This window comes from Pinus tabuliformis, chromosome 9 (genome assembly GCF_031772625.1).
Source record: "Pinus tabuliformis cultivar Carrire ecotype Pingquan chromosome 9, CPIR1, whole genome shotgun sequence".
Lineage (NCBI taxonomy): Eukaryota > Viridiplantae > Streptophyta > Pinopsida > Pinales > Pinaceae > Pinus > Pinus tabuliformis.
This window is the reverse complement of record NC_142307.1, coordinates 882,533,508-882,555,824: the sequence shown is the minus strand read 5'-3', so window position 1 is coordinate 882,555,824 and position 22,317 is coordinate 882,533,508. Positions and strand designations below refer to the sequence as shown.

Genomic DNA, 22,317 nt, shown 5'->3' with positions numbered 1-22,317 from the left:
CTTCTTCAATGTATTGGAGATCTTCATGATGCCCTTAGCCAACCTTAGCTTTGATACCATTTTGAGAATTCAATAGGGCAGTGATTATGATTAATTCTCTTTACTTGATAGCTGCTTGTGATTCCTTTTTACTTATTAGCTTTGTTCCTTATTATTATATGTGTGAAGCATCAAACAACTACCAAAAACAAGAAGAACAATGACACAGTATATAGGTTGCAAGCCAGGGCCAAAACCTCTCCTCTTGAGAGGAAAACCCTTAAATCTCTTCTCTTCCTTATATATTCTTCAACTGACGAATTCCATCACTTGAGGACTAAGACTAATACCTTCCAAGACCAAGACCAACCTCTTTGGATGATGTGCCAACTTTGATCTAGTCAAACCCAGTCAAATATTTTCCAGTAGCACCTTTTCGACTTCCTGCTACAAGATTTTTGGCTTCCTATTGCAGATATGAAATTTCGACCTCCCAACAACTGCTGCTACCACACATGGGAACTTTGATCTTCTTCTAGAGCCCTCCTCTGACCTTCGCTTGCCTTTCCCTGACTTCTGGAGCTTGAGAGTAACCCTTGGTGACCTTCGCTTGACCTCTTTGCCTCCTTTTCTCCAAGATCGAACTTGAAGATGGATGCCCTAGGTCTATTGCAAAAACCCTAGTCCTCTTTAGCACGTGTGAGAGAAAGATAACCCAAACATAAATCTCCTTCGTCCCTCTTCTTCTTCACTACCTCTTCCTTCGCTAGAATGAGTGGTCACTGTGTGTTTCAAGGAGGACGAGTCCTCTTCTATTTATTGGCTTCTTCAAGGGTGGACGTGGTTCTTCCTTTAGGCCGACTTGCGAGCTGTCAGGTTGACTTGGTCTTGGAGGGTATTTCAACACTTTTAAAGACAAAAATAATTCTCTTTACAATTTACAATGTGCCCAGTGGGGTATTCAACTTATGACAATGAATCTTTTGACTTCTTGACCGAGGACCCTTAAAAGCACTCAATGGGTGCTTGACCTATAAAATAAAAGACCTTGAGGATGAAACCCATGCTCTAAAAATAATAATAATAATTTTCTTTCATGTCATAATTTACAAGAATCAAAAATACATTTCATACTTATGAAGTTGAACCTAGTTACACATTTTTCAACATCTATCACAGTGACTTGGAGTAACCAGACTAGATCCATCTTAACTTTGGATCTACCAAGCGCCGAGAGGGATTAAATCTCTTTTCACTTTAAAAGAGATTTGTAACTTATCTCAAGATGGATCTTGCTGGTTTTAAGAATAATATAATTTTTATTTTATTTAATGTCTCAAATATTCCCAAGTATTATTGTCTTTTTTGCTAAATACTATTTTATAAATTATAATATAATAATAATAATTTATGTTGAAAAATTTGGGGAAAAAAATATAATAAATATTTATTTATTATTTTTTAATTGTTGGAATTTAAACTTGTAAATTATTAAAATTAATTATTATCTTAAACTTAATTCCGTGGAGTCTAACTAATAGTGGAAATGCCTTTTTGGTGGGAATCTAGGGATACAATTTCTAGCAAGATTGTTATTTCTCATACTTTAAAATACACTTTTGAATGCATAAATGGATTCTGCACCCTAAAAAACCCCTAAGGTAATTTCATATATATTATTTACTATAATTATTATTAATGTCTTTCTTTAATATATATATATGGTGTAGAGCAATTGGCTTGTATGGGGTTTAGTCCCCACTAAGTCAAAGGTTCAATTCTCATGGGGAGGGGTTTGAAGATGGGAGCCACTCTCATAGATAGGGATTTGAAGATGGAAGAGCTTGACCAAACTTAACACAATACTAATGATAACATCTCATTGGTGGAATTAAACTATTTCATGAGAAATCGAAGCTTGACCAAACTTAACACAATATTAATGATAACATCTCATTAGTGCAGATTGTTCTTCCATCGGACTTAATATATATATATATATATATATATATATATATATATATATATATATATATATGGTGTAGAGCAATTGGCTTGTATGGGGTTTAGTCCCCACTAAGTCAAAGGTTCAATTCTCATGGGGAGGGGTTTGAAGATGGGAGCCACTCTCATAGGTAGGGATTTGAAGATGGAAGAGCTTGACCAAACTTAACACAATACTAATGATAACATCTCATTGGTGGAATTAAACTATTTCATGAGAAATCGAAGCTTGACCAAACTTAACACAATATTAATGATAACATCTCATTAGTGCAGATTGTTCTTCCATCGGACTTTGAGACTCAAAACCTCTCCCAACCTAATTATATATAAATAATTTGATGAATTGATTCATTCACTCTTTTTATTCCACCATATATAATTCCACCTAATTATATATATATATAGTTAGTTTGATAAATTGATTCATTCAACCTTTTTATTCCATACTTAACCTTCACCCTTTTTATTCCATACGTAACCTTTGAGACTCAAAACCTATCAACCTAATTATATATATATATAGTTTGATGAATTGATTCATTCACTCTTTTTGTTCTGTACTTAACCTGTCTCGATGACAAAATTTTCCTCCAAAGATATTCTCCTTCAAATTTTCTCAATCAACATGTTGGATGAATTTTACTGATGTTCTCCTTATCAATTTTTGAGTTTGCTTTACTTCTTTTCCAAAAAACTACTACAGGTGTAGCATCACCAGAGACAGGAGAATTTGAAATACTAAACCATGCAGGTCTTCACCACCTATCCCCAGATGCCAAATAAATTCACCATTGCACTTTCTTACAGCTGAGGACTAAAACTCATGGTTACGTTCATAATCACTATTCGAAAGTTTGAATGGGATGTTCGCAAAGCCTCATGCCCGCCCACATGTCTCGACTTCCAGTTGGATCATATTTGGAGTGCTGTTTTGTATAATGGGGATGGTGCACTTCCAAATGAGTCATAACGCATATTTATATCAAAAGTTATGGTTGGAAGGGAAATACTAGTAGGATCTTCATCAGCCGATGCAGGAATAATATGTGCGTGGGATTTGTCCACAGGCGCAGAGCTCGCCCATTTCCATGGCTGTCCTTCTCCCAGAAATGCTCTCACTTCCATTGGCAGATCCTTTATTGCATCCTCCCAGACACACAAACCATCTCCACACTCTGCTTCTTCAGCAGGACCCATCTGTTTGTGGAGATTGGGGGACCCTTCAATTCAGTCCACAATGTTTCCTTGTGAGCAAATTGGTCCCCTGTCTTGCACTAATGGCGGAGCTTATCTTATGGGCGGTGGAGCTTCAGGCCAAATCTACGTGTGGGAGCTGGCCACTCAACAAGTGGTCCGCTCATGGCACGCCCACAAAAAGTCTGTAAGTTGTTTGATTTTCTCTGATGATGAGTCATTGTTGGTCTCAGGTGGTGATGATGGGTTTGTTAATGTTTGGCCTCTTATTAGAATCCTGGATATTGCAGAGGGCCTAACTAGGGAAATGCAAGTATTAAGTTTGTATAGTTGGGCTGCTTATGCGTTGTCTGTGACTGGTCTTGCATCTGGTATCAGAGGGTGCAATGCAATTCTTGTTTCTTGTTCATTGGATTGCACCGTCAAAATGTGGAGCTTAGTTTTGGGAACCCACTTGAGAACGCTTAACATGCCCACTGCTATTAATTCTGTAGTTGTTGATCCCTCTGAACATGCATTGTATGCCGGGGGAACAGATGGGAGAATATATATTGCTGTTCTGAAATTATATTCCCAGAGAAGCAATGGGATTGTTAATGTTGATGGGATAGTTGGATCACTGTTTGATAATAGTGGGCCAATTACAGCTCTGAGTTTTTAGTGGGGATGGATTCTCTCTGATTTTGGCATCTGAAGATTGCACTATTCGCCTATGGGATACTCGTAATTACTGCCTTCTTAGGATTTTTGAGCATAAGAGAGGTCCAGTGAGCAGTATTCTGGTCTTTCCATTGCTGGAACAGGCTTTGTGTTGTTCCAATGATGGTTTAATGTGTAAGCAGTTACTTAGTCCAAAGATTGGACAAGCTACAATTTCTGTAGACTCACCATGCTGTTGCGTGGGAATTATTGGGCAGAGGATAAAGGAGATGGAAGCAATGAAAGGAAATTTAGTTGTAGTGAATGAGGATAGGCGGCGTGCCTTAGATATGCTTGATAAAATGATACATGTTTACTGTAAGTTTTCGGAACTTTGCATGTCTGAGGCAATAACAGAGAGTGAGAAGAACATGACAGAGGAAGGGCAGGATAAGGATGATCGCATGGTGTTGGCAGACAAAAGCACACAGGAGGGTCAGCCTATGGTGTGATAATTATTGGTATTGGTATTATCTCCGTGGTGTGATTCTAGAGAGGGTGATTTCTTTCACTCGATTTCGTGAGGAGGTCATGTCCCTAGATAAGAGGGAGTGTTGACTTTTGTAGCTATGGTCGGTATTCATAGCTATTTTTAGCCCTCCAAAATAAATGACAAATATAAATTTTATTTCAAGTTGGCTTTAAAAAACGGAAAAATCAAATTTTGAAACTTAAATTTTGCCTCCAAAATGTAAGGTTGGCTCCAAGTCAGCCCAACCCAAGGGACGTGTCCATTCAGGCTCCTTTGATCATTATATAAAGGCCATTCAACCTCCCCCATTGGGTAGAATTCAGATCACAACAAGGATAAGTCTAGGCATGATCTGAGGCAAAAAGAGGATGAAATCTAAGGTAGAAAAAGGACAAAATCTGAGGTCAAATGGAAGGATGAAATCTGAGGCAGACCAAAATCTGTGGTACAGCAAACCGAATTTCTCAGGCTAATAAAGGGCAGTTTGACGAGGTTTGACCTGGGTTTGTTTACTGGTCAATTTATCTTTGTTTTGACTGGAAAATTCATAATGTATTTCGTGTTGAATTAGACAAATTTCTCTAAGAAAAGGTTGTTGGGCTTTTCCCCTAGTTTGGGGTTTCCCAGGATAAACTTTGTGTCTTTTTGTTTGGTTGTCTCCTCATGGTCCTACTGGTTTTATTGTCTGTATTGTTGAGATTTTCCATGTGTAATTGCTTAATGATAATTTTCTGTGTCTTGGATCAGGAATTGTCTCCTGGAGGTCACGCAAACGGTCAGTTCCAACAAATTCCACGACAAAGGCAGAGTATGTGGTAGTTGCAGAAGCAACAAAGGAGATTGTGTAGCTCAAAAAATTCTTAAAAACTTGTAGGAGAAACAAGCAACTCTACTTCCCTTCTAATTGACAACACTTCTGCAACTAAGTTGGCCAAGAATCCCAAATTTTGTGATCAAACCAAACATATGAACACAAAGTATCATGAAGAGGCCAAGACTATTCATCTAAGACATTGTTCCACAAATGAGCAATTTGAAGACATCTTTACCAAAGCACTTGGAACCAAAAAGTTTGAAAAACTAAGAATGATTCTTAGACGCATAAACACCCCTTCGGATTAAGGGGGCGAATATTAGATACCTAATCCTTAGGGATTGGGTGAAAGTCTTATAAATATGTAAATAAAAGAATTATGAGCAGTTAGAATAGGAATCGACCTTGGAAGATGAAAACCAAAGGTTGCCCACATATGTTATATAACTCTATTCCCAAACTCTGTGATCGAACCAAACATATGAACACAAAGTATCATGTAGAGGCCAAGACTATTCATCTAAGACATTGTTCCACAAATGAGCAATTTGCAGACATCTTCACCAAAGCACTTGGAACCGAAAAGTTTGTAAAACTCAGAATGATGCTTAGACCCACTAACACCCCTTTGGATTAAGGGGGGGGGGGAATGTTAGATACCTAATCCTCAAGGATTGGGTGAAAGTCTTATAAATATGTAAATAAAAGGATTATGAGTAGTTAGTGTTGAGAATTCAATAGGGCAATGTTATGATTAATTCTCTTTACTTGATTGTGGTTCCTTTTTACTTATTAACTTTGTTCCTTATTATTATATGTGTGAAGCATCAAATAGCTACCAAAACAAAAAGCACAATGACACAGTATATAGGCTGCAAGCCAGGGCAAAACCTCTCCTCTTGAGAGGAAAACCCTTAAATCTCCTCTTCCTTATAGATTCTTCAATTGACGAATTCCAAGACCTTAAGACTGAGACCAATACCCTCCAAGACCAAGACCAACCTCTTTGAGTGATGTGCCAACTTCGATCTAGTCAAACCCAGTCAAATCTCTTCCAGTAGCACCTTCTCGACCTTCTGCTACAAGATTTTCAGCCTCCTACTGTAGATTTGAAATTTCGGCCCCCAGAAACTGTTGCTGCCACACGTGGGAACTTCGATCTTCTCCTAGAGCCCTCCTCTGACATTCGCTTGCCTTTCCTTGACTTCTGGAGCTTGAGAGAGACTCTTGGTATCCTTTGCTTGACCTCTTTGCGTCCTTTCCACCAAGATTGAACTTGTATAATGATGCCCTAGGTCTGGGCAGAAACCCTAGTCTTCTCTAGCACGTGTGAGAGAGAAGATAGCTCAAACACAAAACTTCTTCGTTCTTCTTCTCCTTCTCCTTCGCTAGAATGAGAGATGAGTGAATGACTTCAAGGAGGACGAGTCATCTTCTATATATAGGCTTCTTCAAAAGTGGATGTGGCTCTTCCTTTAGGACGACTTGCTAGCTGCCAAGACGACTTGGTTTTGGAGGGTATTTTGACACTTTTAAAGACAAAAATATTTTTGTTTACAAGTTACAATGTGCCCAGTGGGGTCTTCAACTTATGACAATGACTCTTTTGACTTCTTGACCTAGGACAAATTCTAGAAGCACTCAATGGGTGCTTGATCTATAAAATAGAATACCTTGAGCATGAAACCCATGCTCCAAAAACAATAATAATAATTTTCTTTTATTTCATAATTTACAAGAATCAAAAATACATTTCATACTTATGAAGACCGAACCTAGTTACACATTTTTCAACAGTTAGAATAGGAACCAACCTTGGAAGATGAAAACGAAAGGTTTTCCATGTATGTTATATAGCTCTATTCTCATCAATGCAATCACATTCGGGAGTCATTCCTTGGCTTAACAGGTATCAACACTGAATTCCACATGCAATTTTGATTCCCACTCTGTCAAGCTATCAAACAACTCTCGTGCTCCTATCATATGTCATGTGGCTCCACTATCTAGTAACCACACACCAATTGGTAAGGTGCTTGAGGGAAGGTAGGAGACAAGTGAGAATTTTGTCTCACCTTCCTAGAAAACTCTTCCATCTGAGCTTCTATCAATGCAGCTACAATCGTCTATGTACCCTTTCTTGCTTTCTTCTTCTCTAGACACTATGAAGCATAGTGTCTTGTCTTATGATAGACAAAAGACTTTACTTTAGTCACGCCCTTTTTCTTCTTTGATTATGAGGCTAACTTCTCACCCCCTACTTGTTGGCCTTGGCCTTTGACTACACCCTCATCCCCCTGGATACAATCATCCCATAGCCTCTAAAATGAGGGCTAGTTCTTTCGAGCACAGACTCCTTTAACAAACAGATTGCATGTCTCTAGGAATCCATTCAGTGCCACGTTTACTAACTCTGCATCGTCCAACTTTCCCTCGTTGTTGCAAGCTAATCACAGATCTAAGTGATCTTCATCATGTAATTTGCCATTGTGTCATATCTAGTCATCTGCGTAGACCGAAGCTTCTCCTCAACACCATTTTCCTATCAACGGTCTTACTCTGTTATAAACCCACCAAAGCATCGAACATCTCATTGGTTGACTTCTTCTTGAACAAGTGAGGGATTAGATGGTTCTTCATTGCATCTAAGAGTACCCTTTGTGCCTTTATCTCCCTCTTAGCTAGGGCGTAACACCATTTTCCTATTAACAGTCTTGCTCTAGTATAAACCCACCAAAGCATCAAACATCTCATTGGTCGACTTCTCTGACAAGTGAGGGATCAGATGGTCCTTCACTGCATCTAAGAGTACCCTTTGTGCCTTTATCTCCCTCTTAGCTAGGGCGTAACACCATTTTCCTATTAACGGTCTTGCTCTGGGATAAACCCATCAAAGTATCGAACATCTCATTTGCTGACTTCTTCTCAGACAAGTGAGGGATTAAACGGTCCTTCACTGCATCTAAGAGTACCCTTTGTGCCTTTATCTCCCTCTTAGCTAGGGCATCCTTTTCCTTAGCATCTACCAGGTCCATGATCACCTTATCAACAATCTCCCAAAGATTGTTTTCCTTAAGAACCATGGTGAGCCTAACCTTTGAAGGGAGGAAATTTGAGGCTTTGTCCAGCTTGTCTTCAAACCGAAGACCCACTAAAGTCATCTTAACCAGATCTCAACAGAAAAATCCGCCTGGTCCTTTAGGCACCTGAATATGAAATATGTTGCCACTGCAACTATTGCCTATTTCTGACACTTTTGTCTCTATGACTCTGACCTCTTGTGGTTGTTTAATTGTCTTCTCGTACTAGCACACCTTTGAACCTATGTTGTACTACAAATCACCTCATTGCCTACTCAATCCTTGTCCCTCACGCCCAACAACCAATCTATGAACCTATTCTTAACAATTACAACTTTGTTTGACGTGGGTCTTGTTGTCATCCTAACACCTTCTCTACCTCTGTCAACGACTACTCTTGCATTCTCTTCAAGCTGGTGGCTGTCAACCTGTCTTAGCAAAAGGTTGGCTCCTTACCTCACAACCTCGACTCTTGCCTCATTTACTTGTTCCAACACTTCGCTCACCTTGCAGAACCCCCTGCTGTGTGCCAATTTGTCGACTTTAATGCCCCCTAACCGCTCTTCATTGTCTTGGTTGGCGCGACGGTTTTGCCAACTGCTAGCCACCGATCACTCTCGGCTTCTAAGTTCTACCTCTCTATCTAATGCCCAATTCTTTTGACTTATTTTTCGTCCCCCTCAATTGTGTCAACTTGTCTTTATAGGCTAACAAAGATATGCAACTATGGGCTATGCACCTGCTTCCAATTGCCTTGTGTGACAGTTGGCCCACACCCCTTGACCCAACTTGTGCATTGACTCCGTTGACACTGTTCAATGTGCTAACAAAGATTTGCAACTATGGACTATGCACCTGCTTCCAATTGCCCCGTGTGATAACTGGTCCACACCCCTTGACCCATCTTGTGCATTGACTCTATTGACACTGTTCAACGTGGCCTATTGACCTTCAGAACCCTCTGTCAGTTCTTGTTGCTGGACTGTAGACCCTAGAACAACTCTAATAGCCCACGCTATTGATCTCCACTACCCTGGGACCTCAATTGTCAATTCCTTCCTTTTATTATTATAATTAATTTTTTAATTTGACCTTTATCATGCCTTGGCTCATGTATAATTTTTCTAGCATGTACTAACCTTTTTTTTTCTTCACCTTGACCATCGTACAACTTACAGCCTTCTAGTTCTCAGTCTGAAACATTTCTTTGCTACCAAAACTAGCCCCTGCAATGCCTATACAAACCTAGCCCCTTGAGATCAGCTTTAAATTTTACACTTTGATACCACGTTAATTTCTTGAACCTAGGACTCATCAGTTAGTTCCTAGCAAATTTGTCACAAATCTACTAAATAAATCCACAACTAGGTTCTTAACAAAATATTTAGCAGAAGAAAAATTACAAGCAATCTTTAATCACATGTGACACATACAAATCATGCCCAATCAATAGTTCTTCATTAAATCTTAATCAAAACCTGCTTGGGCTCCCATCCTGGGATAATGGCCTAATTGAGAAATTTATGGTTACAACATACACTAGATCTGATCCAGTTGATCAAAGCCTAGATCTATCCTTGATCTGCTTGGCTGATTTGAATCTCCAATGTTGTACCCCTACATTTTCTTGGACCCAGCGCACCTGAGTATCTCACTCCTCACTTGCAAAAATCCCTCTCTCAACGGCTTGTGCCAATGTATGGTGTGTCTTTCTCCTCTGCTTAGCCTTGCTTTGGGCAACTTCTGCATGTCTAGACACCTAGGCTGGTGTAGAAGTACCTGCCCGAGCTACAAACATTAACACAAGTATCATAGTTGATTTTATGCTATTAAGGCTAAGGGCCAATTAGTTCAATGTCATGGAATTTTTCTCAATAATGGCAGGGACCAAAACAATAACAACCTTAAGCCATAACAATTTGATCATTACTTCCAAACAGGTTTCCCAAATTGAAATTTTGGCTTGACATGTAATATATAATGTTTACTATTATATAAAAGAATTCCATGCTTACCAAAAAAAACAATACTATAACTTATGTCTATGTTGTGCCATAAATTTAAATGGATTTGCAGAAATGGAAAATCCTTGATCTTTTCTTATGAAATTTTGAATATCTTAAGTATTTTTAACAAGCCAAGCTATTGTGGAGTTTGGTGTCAAGTTTGATGAGTCACAAAGATGACTCCCTACTTTGAGTTTGTTGGGTTTTTGACAAGATTTAGTTGTGTGATTTTGAAATAAAAACTTAATACAAGTCAACCTTAATATACATAGGCCAAGTTTCATAAATGGTTGACCCTCATAAATGTCATAAATATTGATAACTCAACATTAATATATGTAAGCCAAAAGTTTCATAAATAGTTTACTCTCATAATACCATAAATATTGATTTTCATATTATGTTATTGTGGGTAAATATGATATTGAATAAGGAAATATCGATATCAAAATGGCATATATACAACACATACTAAAACATAATGGATTATGGAACATAAGTGCACCAAAGAAAGTCATAAACAATCCATCGTTTAGAGGTTTATAGGCTATCAAAGAGTTAGGCAAAGTGAACTTCTGGTCATTTTAAGGAGTCCATTCCTATCATTTTAGAGAGAGTATACGAAATATTATAATTTGATGAAACACTGCAATGTCTAGAAAATATGAGTGGTGTCTAATAGTTTAGCACAACTAAAGCTACAAAACACTCGTATGATCTAGCTACACTTCTATGATGTTTTATTATGGCTTCAATTTTTTGATTAGATTTGTTCTTTTGTTAGGCTCCCTTCTAATATTACTTATTTAACCACTTTCCACTTCATTTCCCATGTCTTAGGGTTTCTTTCCTCTGGTTTATAATGGAGTTTCTTTTTACACATCCATTCACAATGATGCATAATGTAAGTTTAGTTCTACTGATTAGTCTTTCCATGAGGGTCTGATCAGTTCTATCCCCACATCAGTTCCAGTTCAAACATGTCTTAGGGTTTCTTTCCTCTGGTTTATAATGGAGTTTCTTTTTACACATCCATTCACAATGATGCATAATGTAAAGCTTAGTTCTACTGATTAGTCTTTCCACGAGGGTCTGATCAGTTCTATCCCCACACCAGTTCCAGTTCAAACCAGGCCATATTTTGAAACTATGGTTCATACTAGTTGGTGTAAAGATATGGTTTAAAATGCACCCTATAGCCAACAACCTATGATTCTCAAAATGGTAGTCCTGTACCCATACATGTACCTAAGTGCAAACTTTCACACACAAACACTAAAACACCGACTATTCATAAATGCATGTGTGACAGACAAGCATAGAAAACAAATGACACAAAAATAAACAAGAAACAAAAACTTCATAAATTCTAATATGAAAGAAAAAATATGCAAATAAATAAACAAATGATAAAGGAGAAAAAAAACCTCATAATTTCTAATAATAAATAAAAGAGATGAAAAAATACACATGATAAAAGGAGTAGCTAAGTAGGAACTTATACTATTTAACTTATCTGGACACCCCCTTGACCAACATGCAATTGGAGTACACCACCCCAATACAAGGTCCTAGTAATGTGCTGCGATTTTAACCAATGCCTCTAATGGGGTGTCAATTTCATATGAACCTTCCTAACCTCTTTTCGTTTCCTCTTAATCTTCATCAAAATGGCTGCGTGCCCGATAATTATAGATCATGATTTAGAATCGAACCATGGTAAGTCAATATAATATATAGACCAGAACCTACCTGTGCTTGTTAGCTAACACTCGCTTGTATACCAAAATCTACGCTTGTGGGAAACTTCTTCATCATCTAACAAACTTCCACATATGATGAGGAGAATGATACAAATTATTGGGCCTTTACAAGGATAGCTACTCTGTATTAGTGTGAGCCCTACCAGAGGCAAAAGAGATTTTGGCATATTTTCTTAGCCCTTTAAAGAGGATAACTACAGCCTATTCTTATGGCTTGAATAAACACAAGAAATTTTTGGCATGTGCTTTGATTGCAATCCCCGACATACCCAGAGAAACAATGGTTTTGGCAATTATGGGGTAATGGTATTATAGGCTCCCTACTAAAAGAAGAAAAAAAAAATCATGATTAACTGATTTTAAATATTGCTTGGAAAATATTGTGTAGACTGTAGAACACCAAAGCATGAATAGTTCAAATATATAAATTTCATGAACATGTGTCATGCACAACAATCGTACACAGAAGTTTCATTTATGCTAAACAGGTTTTGTCACCTGAATTGTATCGATCTCATTCTGCAGTACGATAATATCTTTGGACTTCACTTCTAATAATTTCTCATTTTCAACAATGAGCAACTCCTTTTTCTTTAAAGCAGAGTTTTTCTCCTCAATCAATAACTCTACAAGATTGAAAAATAAAAGAATTATGGCTAAATTAGAAAAGATAATATGGCTAAGATATTTTTCTCTCTTATATCTTTGGAGTTCTCTTCTAATAATATCCCTCTCAGCAATGAGTAACTCCCTTTTCCCTAAAGCACATTTTTTCTCCTCAATCACCAACTCTGCTTCATTGAAAAGAAAATGAATATGACTAAATCAGAGAAGGCAAAGCAACAGAAGAAGCCCCTGGCCATCAACAACAAATGAACAAATTTCCTTTCAAACCAACTTGGTCTATCAGACCTTCTAATCACAATATCTATTCATTTTTAGGTGACTGCTATGTTAAATGAATTTTACTAATAAGGAATATTTTAGAGGGTCGTATCTTGATCACAAACAAATTTTAGGTGGCATGAATTTACGGAGTGCTGATAAATCAACAAATTTTAGGTGGCATGAATTTACGGAGTGCTGATAAATCTGTAAGTTTTTTTATAAATCTGTATTTTTTTTTATTTTTTTAAATTAGGGAAGGCATTTTTTTTTTTTTTTCCTTCTCAGGGAAGGCATTTTAACATTCTGTGCTGGCAATATTTTATTTCTCCTGAACTCCAAGCTCAGCAAATTTTCAAATATCACAAGGCCTAGTTGCCAACGTAACTTCTTAGGTGGTGACAGTTTGTTTAGCATCCAATGATGATCCACTTTCTTCTAGCTATAGTGGTAAAAATACAAATGGGAATATACAGTTCAAAACTTCAACCCACTACCCACATCTTTTGCAATAACAGAAAAAATATATGCATTGATACTACTACTTCAAGCGGAAATTACATCCAATTTGAGGATTCTGATACTTCTTAAACACAGTTATCCGGAGATTTCTCGCATACTTAGAAGTTACAGTTTGTTTAGCATCCAATGATGATCCACTTTTTTCTAGCTATAGTGGTAAAAATACAAATGGGAATATACAGTTCAGAACTTCAACCCACTACCCACATCTTTTGCAATAACAGAAAAAATATATGCATTGATACTACTACTTCAAGCGGAAATTACATCCAATTTGAGGATTCTGATACTTCTTAAACACAATTATCCGGAGATTTCTCGCATACTTAGAAGTTGTCCGAAAATACATGCATACAGTTACCAAAAACAAAATTCAAGACTGTCCAAGGACTTCCATATTGGACTCTATAGACTAATGACCTATTTCAACTATCGACCAGGCGTGCCAGGCTCTTTAATCTTAAATCAACATATCAGATTTCCAACGGAGAATTTAATTCCCACCATAAGAGTTTATCTGGACGTCAGTAGCCCATAACAAGCAATTCAGGATATCCTGCTATGAAGCTTCTAAAATTCTGTTGTGAGGGGCTACTAAATTCGCAGGACGCGCCGTGCAGCAATCCTCTGGGCTATAACGGCAGGGAAAAAATTTCAAAGAAATGAAAATAGCACGACCAACCCTGGATTACATCTCAAACATTATCTACACCGGAGAATATGTCAGTGTGTTGGATTACATCACAAGCTAATCATAGTGGGTACCGCGTAGAAGACCCTGGTTTCGTCTTTTTATTAAGAATTGATCTCCATGTGTAAGTGGTTTCGAGTTCTCACTGTAAAATGGGAAGGCTGCTAAAATGACAGCCTAAACAAACAATCAGCATTTGATAACCATGACAGATTTCCTGTGAGGGCAAAACCTAGGATCCGCATATTGCAAGCTAATTGCCCAAAGAATTGGGGTAGGAATGACAACTTGCCTATGTAACAGTGTTGAGCACTGGGGACTATCTTGTATGTGAAGAGCTGAAATGAAGTCCACGAGATTCGAAGCCATGATCAGTGATAAGCAATTACAAATAACCAAGCTCTAACCCAAATGCTCAAATTCCGTCCTATACCGATGATATTTCATCGAAAGCAATCTTAGGGACACCAGTGTCCAAGACTTAGTAAGAGTACAGCACAGACCTGGTCTGATTGCTATTAAACAATTAATTACAGAAGATTTTTTTTGGTTGACATAAATTACAATGGCATAAAAATATAGTTACTTAATCCGGTAAATGCAATGCCCATTTCTCATTCTCATGGATTGAACTGTCTACAGAAAAGGGAGCTTATACTATACCGAGGGCAACAAATCCAAGCAAAAGCACCAGCACGATAAACTTCTCGGCCGCCATTGATTCCACCTTGCGTTCGGAGGATGGGTTCAGGGGTCCGCGATGGTTAATTTTATATTCAGTGTTTATTCCAAGTTTAATTTAAAATCCTTTGTAAAGGGGCAACGTGACCATTAAGCAATCTTTTAAGGACGTCGAATCGTTCGAAACTCCTCTCCAACCCGTTGTCCAAAATCAGTTGTTTTGGAAAGGATTCCTTACTTTTCGGATTCGATTTGATTTTCTTTCAGATCAACCATGCAATAAGGTTTAGTTACAAATAGTGAATGCCAACTATCTCCTTTGACATCTCTTAAGGGCGTTCAACTCTCCTCACTGCATGCTCGAACCCGTCTTCTGCCTACAGTGGACATGGTATGGGGGTATCCCCTGAGAGACCGATATCCGGAGAGTAGTGAGGAGGAGAAGGCAGCAGAAGTCCATTTTGGCTGACGGCCAGGTGTAAGTTCTATTCTCGTGCTTGCGTCCAGGGGCGTCTAGGGCAGAGGAGGGGCGAACGAAATTGAAACTGGCCTTCAAATCTAGTATATACACAGGATTCGTTGATCCGGAGCTCCGCCTGAGCACTCTCTTTCGATTTACATACCGAACCCTTGTCGTTCTTGTACATTTATCAAGAAAGTTACATTCAGGTTTTTCTGAATTGAGCAGTCACAATCCCTAACAATCGGTGGTCACAACTATTAATACTCTATTCGCTGCACTCCTTTTACATTGTCTCTTCCAAGCTCCTCGAGGTCACAACTATTAATGAGGAGCTTGTGCATATTAATGCCAACAATGTTAGGCGGACCATAGAAATTCCAACTTTGAAAACAGCGAATACAATTCTTACGGGGATGGGCAATTGTAAATCTTCAAAACAAACACGGAACCAGAAACCGTGAACTTGAACACCCTATGACCACGAATTCACCTTTAAATCAGTGGGAGTTGGAACCACTCGCAGATTGAATTTGTCATTGTACTAGTGGGAGTTGGCACTATTAGCTCTGAGGTGCAGTGCTGTGATTTTAACGGAAATGTCCCCTGTTTTAGCTCCGATGGTCTTATTAGCGCTGAGGTGCTGATCCAAACAGAGCCTAGAAAACTCTCCGAGTCTTCAAAATCTTCTAAACATTCAAAACTGTCGCCTAAGAAAAACCCTCCAAAAGGCGGAAAAAACATTATCGGGAAACAAAAACATAGACAAAACAGTGAAAAATAGAGCAACGGAGGCTTGAACAATGAATGCATAGCAGCCGTCAGATTTGGCCGATCAACGGTCCAGCGATCGGCAAAATCGTAATCGGCCAACACAACAGAGCGCTCACCAAACAGCTCGGGGTTATCGCGATATGCGATTGCGATTAATCGCATCACGATATCGCATCGGAGCTTCACAGAAGAGCGGGATATATATATATATATATATCTGCGATGCGATTAACCGAACCGGATGGGAATATAAACACTATTGTAAAGGATTTGAGATCCACCAAATAGCATTTTTTATATATTTTCATATATTTCGTTATTTAACGAAATACAAAGGGAAAATGTCGATGCAATAAAACTCGGACCCGAAGAGGTTTGAGAATGAAAATGTATATTGTTTCAAGTCCGGAGAAAACCATTTTTTACGTTATTTTCAATGTTTTAAACGTATTTCCAAAATACAAAGGGAAGCCTTGGAACAAGGCCGAAGCAACTTGTGACAACGATTAAGGCCGGGAGATAGATGGATGGAAGGGGAAAAAACCACAGCACGATGTAGCCGAACCAACAGAAGTGATCATGGAGCATCGCTGGCACAAGCGAGCCACCTGATAGCGCGACAAATTTACTAGAATTTGGTTACTATGTTGTTAGAAAAAGATACCTCTGAGCTCATGTATGTCGAGTTATGGCATCAGGTAGTTAAAAACACAGAGGGGATAGATTAAGACATCTCAAGCCTCAGAGGGTTCGAGAGCATTGTAAAAAGCCTATAAATGGCTGAAAGTTTGAAGTAATAGAGGTTCAACTTTCGGAGACCTTGGATACTCTATTCCTCCCAGCGTCTCATCTTCATTCCAGTAATACAAGCTTCTTTTGTTGTTATATGTTCAATCGCCATCTTTCCCTCTGTTCTAAGCTTGCACTTGAATGGGTTATTCATGTTTTCTTCTTTGTCGAATGCCAGATAACTGTCATCTTATCTCTACGTTGATAAATTAGATTTGTAAGTTTTATTTACTTTCTGTAGCTAGCCATTCATGTGTTTATGTATGTATCTGCTGGTACAGTTAGGATTCTCCATCTATTCATTGAATCTATAAACGATTGAGCGTTAGTGGTTGAGAGCCTTGTCAAGCTGAGGGTGTTCATGCATGTTTTGAGTGAAAATAGAGTTGAAACAATCATCTGACTTGATCCAAACCCCAATCCATTCCAATAGTTCAGAGAACGATATTGAAGATTTATATGTTTCCAGGCATCTCCGAGCTACAACCTAGGAGAGCTTCATGGAGTGCTAACATAATTGGCGCCGTTGACGGGGAGAGGAGACTGAAACTCAGCTTCCCTGGGAGACGACACAGATCCAGCTTTGATGATAGACAAGGTCTGGACACTATTTGGGTTGTAATCATCTATCTGACGACTCTACTGGAGGACGAACCTATTGGCGACTCCACTCCATAGTTCTGGCTCAGTTTGTGAGGCATACTTGGAAAAATCCTCAGAAGCCACTAGCTAACTCAGTACTTGACCCTGAAAAATCATCAAAAAAAGAAAGGCGTTGCGAAAAGGAGCATCAGGTTCAAGTAGATCTAAACAATATTCTATATCTCTTCAAGAAAATCTTGTAATAGAACAAATACATGTTGAGAGTATAGCATCTAATACTAGCAGTGAAGAAAAGATCTTAGAGATTCATAGAGCTCCTGATTCTTTAGGTTCTCCTTTCGTTGTAAGCCCAAAGGAGGCATCTCCTCCTATCCATCATACTCCTTTAGTCTTATCAGTCACTCCTCAACCCTATGTCATTCAGACTTCCAGTACCCTTGTAGCCACCACAAATATGGCAGGACCACAAACACCTACCAAAATGGAAAGAATCATAGCTGCTAGGTATGGACCTCTAGTACTGCCCACTCCTTTGAATGCCATGCCTATTGGAGAATATCAGAGGTATAGGCCTAAGTTCACTAGGACTGAAGGTGTTATAGCTGAGGAACATCTTGAATCATTCTATAGCTATGCTGATAACTTGGACATTAGTGAAAATGATGTATGGATGAGAGTCTTTGTCCAAAGTCTATATGGAGAGGCTAGAAAATGGTTTAGAGAACTAACCCCAAGGTCTATAGCAGATATTGAGGCTTTAGATGATGCATTCCTAAAACATTGGGGGAACAAGAAGGATCTGCTCTACTACCAAATCGAGTTTGGGAACTTAAAGAGGGGAAATGGTGAGTTGTTGTCCAATTTTAATAAGAGGTTTAACCGCATGTACAACAAAATACTAGCTGAAGTAAAACCCACCACTACCTCTGCTAAACTCACCTATGCTAGTGCCTTTGATTTTGACTTCTGTCTACTGTTGAGGGAGAGACGATGTGCTACCTTGGCTGATATGCAAGACGCAGCCTTGGAAGTAGAATCAAACATCATGGCTGCAGAGAAGCTCAAGGGGAATGTTGATAGAAGGAGACAAAGGGGCGAATCTTCATCATCTTCAGATCCCAAGATAGATAAAATGACCAAGATGATAGAGTCATTAGCCTCTAAAATCTCGAAATTAAAGGTTGACCAGCACCCTGGGAAAGGAAGAATTCCTAATACCTTTTCTCGTAGAAATCCAAGTCCATATAGAAGAGCTAATGAGCAGTTGCAGATTTTGCAAATAAGCAAAGATGCCAATGAAGAGCAAAGGGTGAAGACCCCTTTCCAGAATGTAGTCATGGAAGAAGAGCAGTTTAAAGAAGATGATGAGATCCATTGTCTGGAAGACAAAGGCAGTGCCTCCTTTTTGACCTCAGCTGCCTATGAAAAGTCATTTTTCAATGACCAGATCAACCAAGAGTGGGATGGTGGAGCTGTTCTGAAAACTGATGATCAACACAGATATGATCTGAGGTCGAAGATGAATAATGCCAAGGAAACTCCTGTTCAGAGAGTTGTTGTCCCTGCAATACAACAAGCTAAAAAGCAGAAATGACCGACAGTTGATCCCATCATCCTTAAAGCTCCAGCTCACGAGGTAAGAGGCCTTGACAAGTCTCCTTCTCCTTTTAGTTTTGAATCAAAAATTCAGAAGCTAAGCATACCTATACCTCTGATTGAACTAGTGAAGAATGAGTCCTTCAAGAGATCTATCCTCGAGGCCCTTGAGCCTAAAGCCATCCAAGCCTCCACTGACTATGTAAATCTGCAAGACGACAAACTAGCTGTTGTTCTCAGCCCAATGATTGAAAATTGTGATGACAACTCCCCATCATTCTATGTCTCTTTGACTATTCATGACAAAATCCTTCACAGTTGCCTTCTGGACACAAGATCCAGCCATAATCTAATGCCCAAGGTTGTCATGGATGAGTTGGGTCTTGACATTACCAAGTCTTATCATGACCTGTTTTCTTTTGACTCTAGAAAAGTGAAATTTCTAGGATTAATCAAAGACCTAGCCATCACCTTGTCTCAACTGCCCATGAAGAGCATGGTGATGGATATTGTGGTAATAGATGTACCCCCCAAGTTTGGCATGTTGCGCTTCAGAGGTTGGATCAAGAGATTACGTGGAACCTTGCAAAATGATCTGTCCTATGCTACTGTCCCAGTTTTTGGAGGTGAGAGTAGGAGATTATACAAAGAAGTTCAGTGGGCTTATATAATTAGTGATGAAAGGAATCCCACTAATCATCCCATCTATGCTGTTGATGCTGATTTTGGAGCCTGTATTCTTCAGATTGAAGAATCCCAGTTGGCCTCCATGCAGCTTAAGAAACTGGTTTGCTAGATCATAGAGAAAGAAGGCCCACAAATTTGGGACATGTTCTTTGATGGAGCTTGCTCTAAGGAAGCTGCCAGGGGCAGGTGTAGTCCTTGTGTCCCCCACACAAGAACGCATTCATTTATCTTTCAAGTTAACTTTTCAGGTCACAAATAACATAGCAAAATACAAAGCCTTGATATTGGGCTTAAACACTGCTAAAGAAATGGGTATCAAAGGTCTGAAGGTCTTTGGAGATGCAGACCTTATCATTCAGCAAGTCAACAAAAATTTCCAAGCAAAACATCCACGGCTGAAAGCATACAGAGATGAGGTACGGAAGCTCAAGGACTCTTTTAATATTTTCAACATTTCTTACATCCCGAGAATGAATAACCAGCTCGCTGATTCCCTTGTTGTGTCTGCTATCACATTTATTTCTCCTTTGCCTCCTAAATTGACATATGAAGTTCAGGTGAAATATAGACCATCTCTGTCTGACAATGTCAAATACTGGAAAGTTTTTGAAGATGATGATGAAATTAATAGGTTTTTACAAGTCATTGATGAATTTTTTGAAATGCACATTGACAAAGAAAATGAAATCATTGAAGAATGCAACCAGTCCAAGCTAAAGGACGAGATTGGTCAGGACAACATTGTTCAGCTGCCTAGTAACCATATACCCAAAAGATTGGTGCCCCTAGAGAAGTTGTTTGATCATAATGATGTACCTTATAAGCCTACCAAAAAAGAAAATGAGTCTGTTGTTCATAAACATAATGTAGGGGGTCCAACCCATCCAAAGTACATAAATCTGTCCACTCACTTGTCTTCTGCCCAAAATTCTGAGTATTACACCCTGATAAAACAATTTGCTGATATTTTTGCTTGGGAGTACAGTGATCTTAAGACCTATGACACCAACATCATCTAGCATAAGATTCCACTAGAGAAGAACACCATCCCTTTTAAGAAGAAATTAAGGCCCATCAGCCCTCTCTTATTGCCTTTGATTGAAAAGGAAATCAAGAAGCTGTTGGATGCCAAGATCATAGTTCTTCTAAGGTATTCAAAGTGGATAGCTAACCTTGTGGTAGTAAGAAAGAAGAATGGAGAAATCAAGTTTTGTGTTGACTTTAGGAATATGAACAAATGCTCTAAAAAAGACAACTACCCCCTGCCTAAGATGGAACACTTGCTGAAAAAAGTTTCAGGGGCTAGAGTCATGTCTTTCTTAGATGGATTTTCAGGTTATAATCAGATTGTTATACATCTAGAAGATCAGGAAAAGACCGCCTTCACTACTCCTTGGGGCACTTTCATGTATTCCAAGATGCCTTTTGCACTGATGAATGTTGGGGCTACCTTTCAGAGGGCCATGGACATAGCCTTTGTGGGAGAGGAGGACAAGTTTGTCCTTATTTACCTTGATGACATAACAGTCTTTTCCAGTAGTCACAAGGACCATTCGCAGCATTTGAAGAAGGTGTTTCTAAAATGCAGACGGTTTGGAATTTCTGTGAACCCAAAGAAGTCTTAGTTTTCTCTAGAAGAAGGCAAACTTCTGGGACATATTGTTTCTACTGAAGGTGTGAAGATCGATCCAACGAGAGTTCAAGAAATTCAGAAATTGTCCATCCCAAGGTCAAAAAGGGACATTCAATCGTTCCTGGGAAAGATTAACTTTGTCAGGAGGTTTATTCCAAACTTTGCAAAGCTAGTGAAGCACATCACTTCCATGCTGAAGAAAGGATCAAAAATCAAATGGACAGATGGTGCAAGAAGATTTTTTGAAGCCATCAAACAAGCTATCATGGAAGCTCCCACTCTAATCAGCCCAGATTATATGAGGGAGTTTTATATCTTCTCTTTTGCCTCTTATGATACACTTGCAGCAGTTCTATTGCAGAAAAACGATGAAGGCGTGAACACCCTGCGGCCTTTTTCAACAAAACTCTGAGGGATGCTGAACTAAGGTATGACCTTATTGAAAAACAAGCTTATGCTCTCATAAAATCTTTAAAGGCATTCATAATTTATATTCTGCATTCCAAAGTGGTTGCGTATGTACCTGCAGCCTCAATAAAAGACATCCTAACTCAATGAGATATTGATGGAAAGAGAGGTAAATGGATTGCAAAATTCATAGAGTTCAACATAGAGGTGAAGCCCACCAAGCTTGTCAAAGGCCAAGGCATGGCTAAGCTTATGGCTGAGGAAAACTGTAGTTTGTTAGACATAAATTGCATGGGTTCAAATTCAAGTGGTGAGTGGACAGAGGAAGCAATAGAAGAGCAAGAGCAGAATCAGTCTTTCGCTGAAAATCTAGCCACCTGTGAATGGTATTCCAGTGTAGTTCATTTTTTGCAGAAGCTAGAAGTCCCTCTAGGGTTAATGAAAACCTGCTTTATTGGAAAGACCCATCAGGGATCCTCTTGAGATGTCTAGACAAATGACAATCTGTGGAAGTCACGCACTAGTTTCATTCTAGCATCTGCGGACGACATCATTATTGGAAAACCACGACCCA

General features: G+C 38.8%; 1 long non-coding RNA gene and 1 pseudogene across 1 annotated transcript; one reads left to right on the top strand and one right to left on the bottom strand.

Moving 5' to 3' along the window:
• Positions 1–2,772: 2,772 nt before the first annotated feature.
• LOC149151606 (protein ROOT INITIATION DEFECTIVE 3-like) lies at positions 2,773–4,405 on the top strand (annotated as a pseudogene).
• Positions 4,406–12,490: 8,085 nt separating this feature from the next.
• LOC149151605 (uncharacterized) lies at positions 12,491–15,622 on the bottom strand. The gene is made up of 2 exons (XR_016262944.1): positions 14,776–15,622; positions 12,491–12,640 (listed from the first exon to the last, which is right to left on the bottom strand). It is a non-coding gene; the product is annotated as an uncharacterized LOC149151605 (long non-coding RNA).
• Between the last annotated feature and the right edge of the window lie 6,695 nt (positions 15,623–22,317).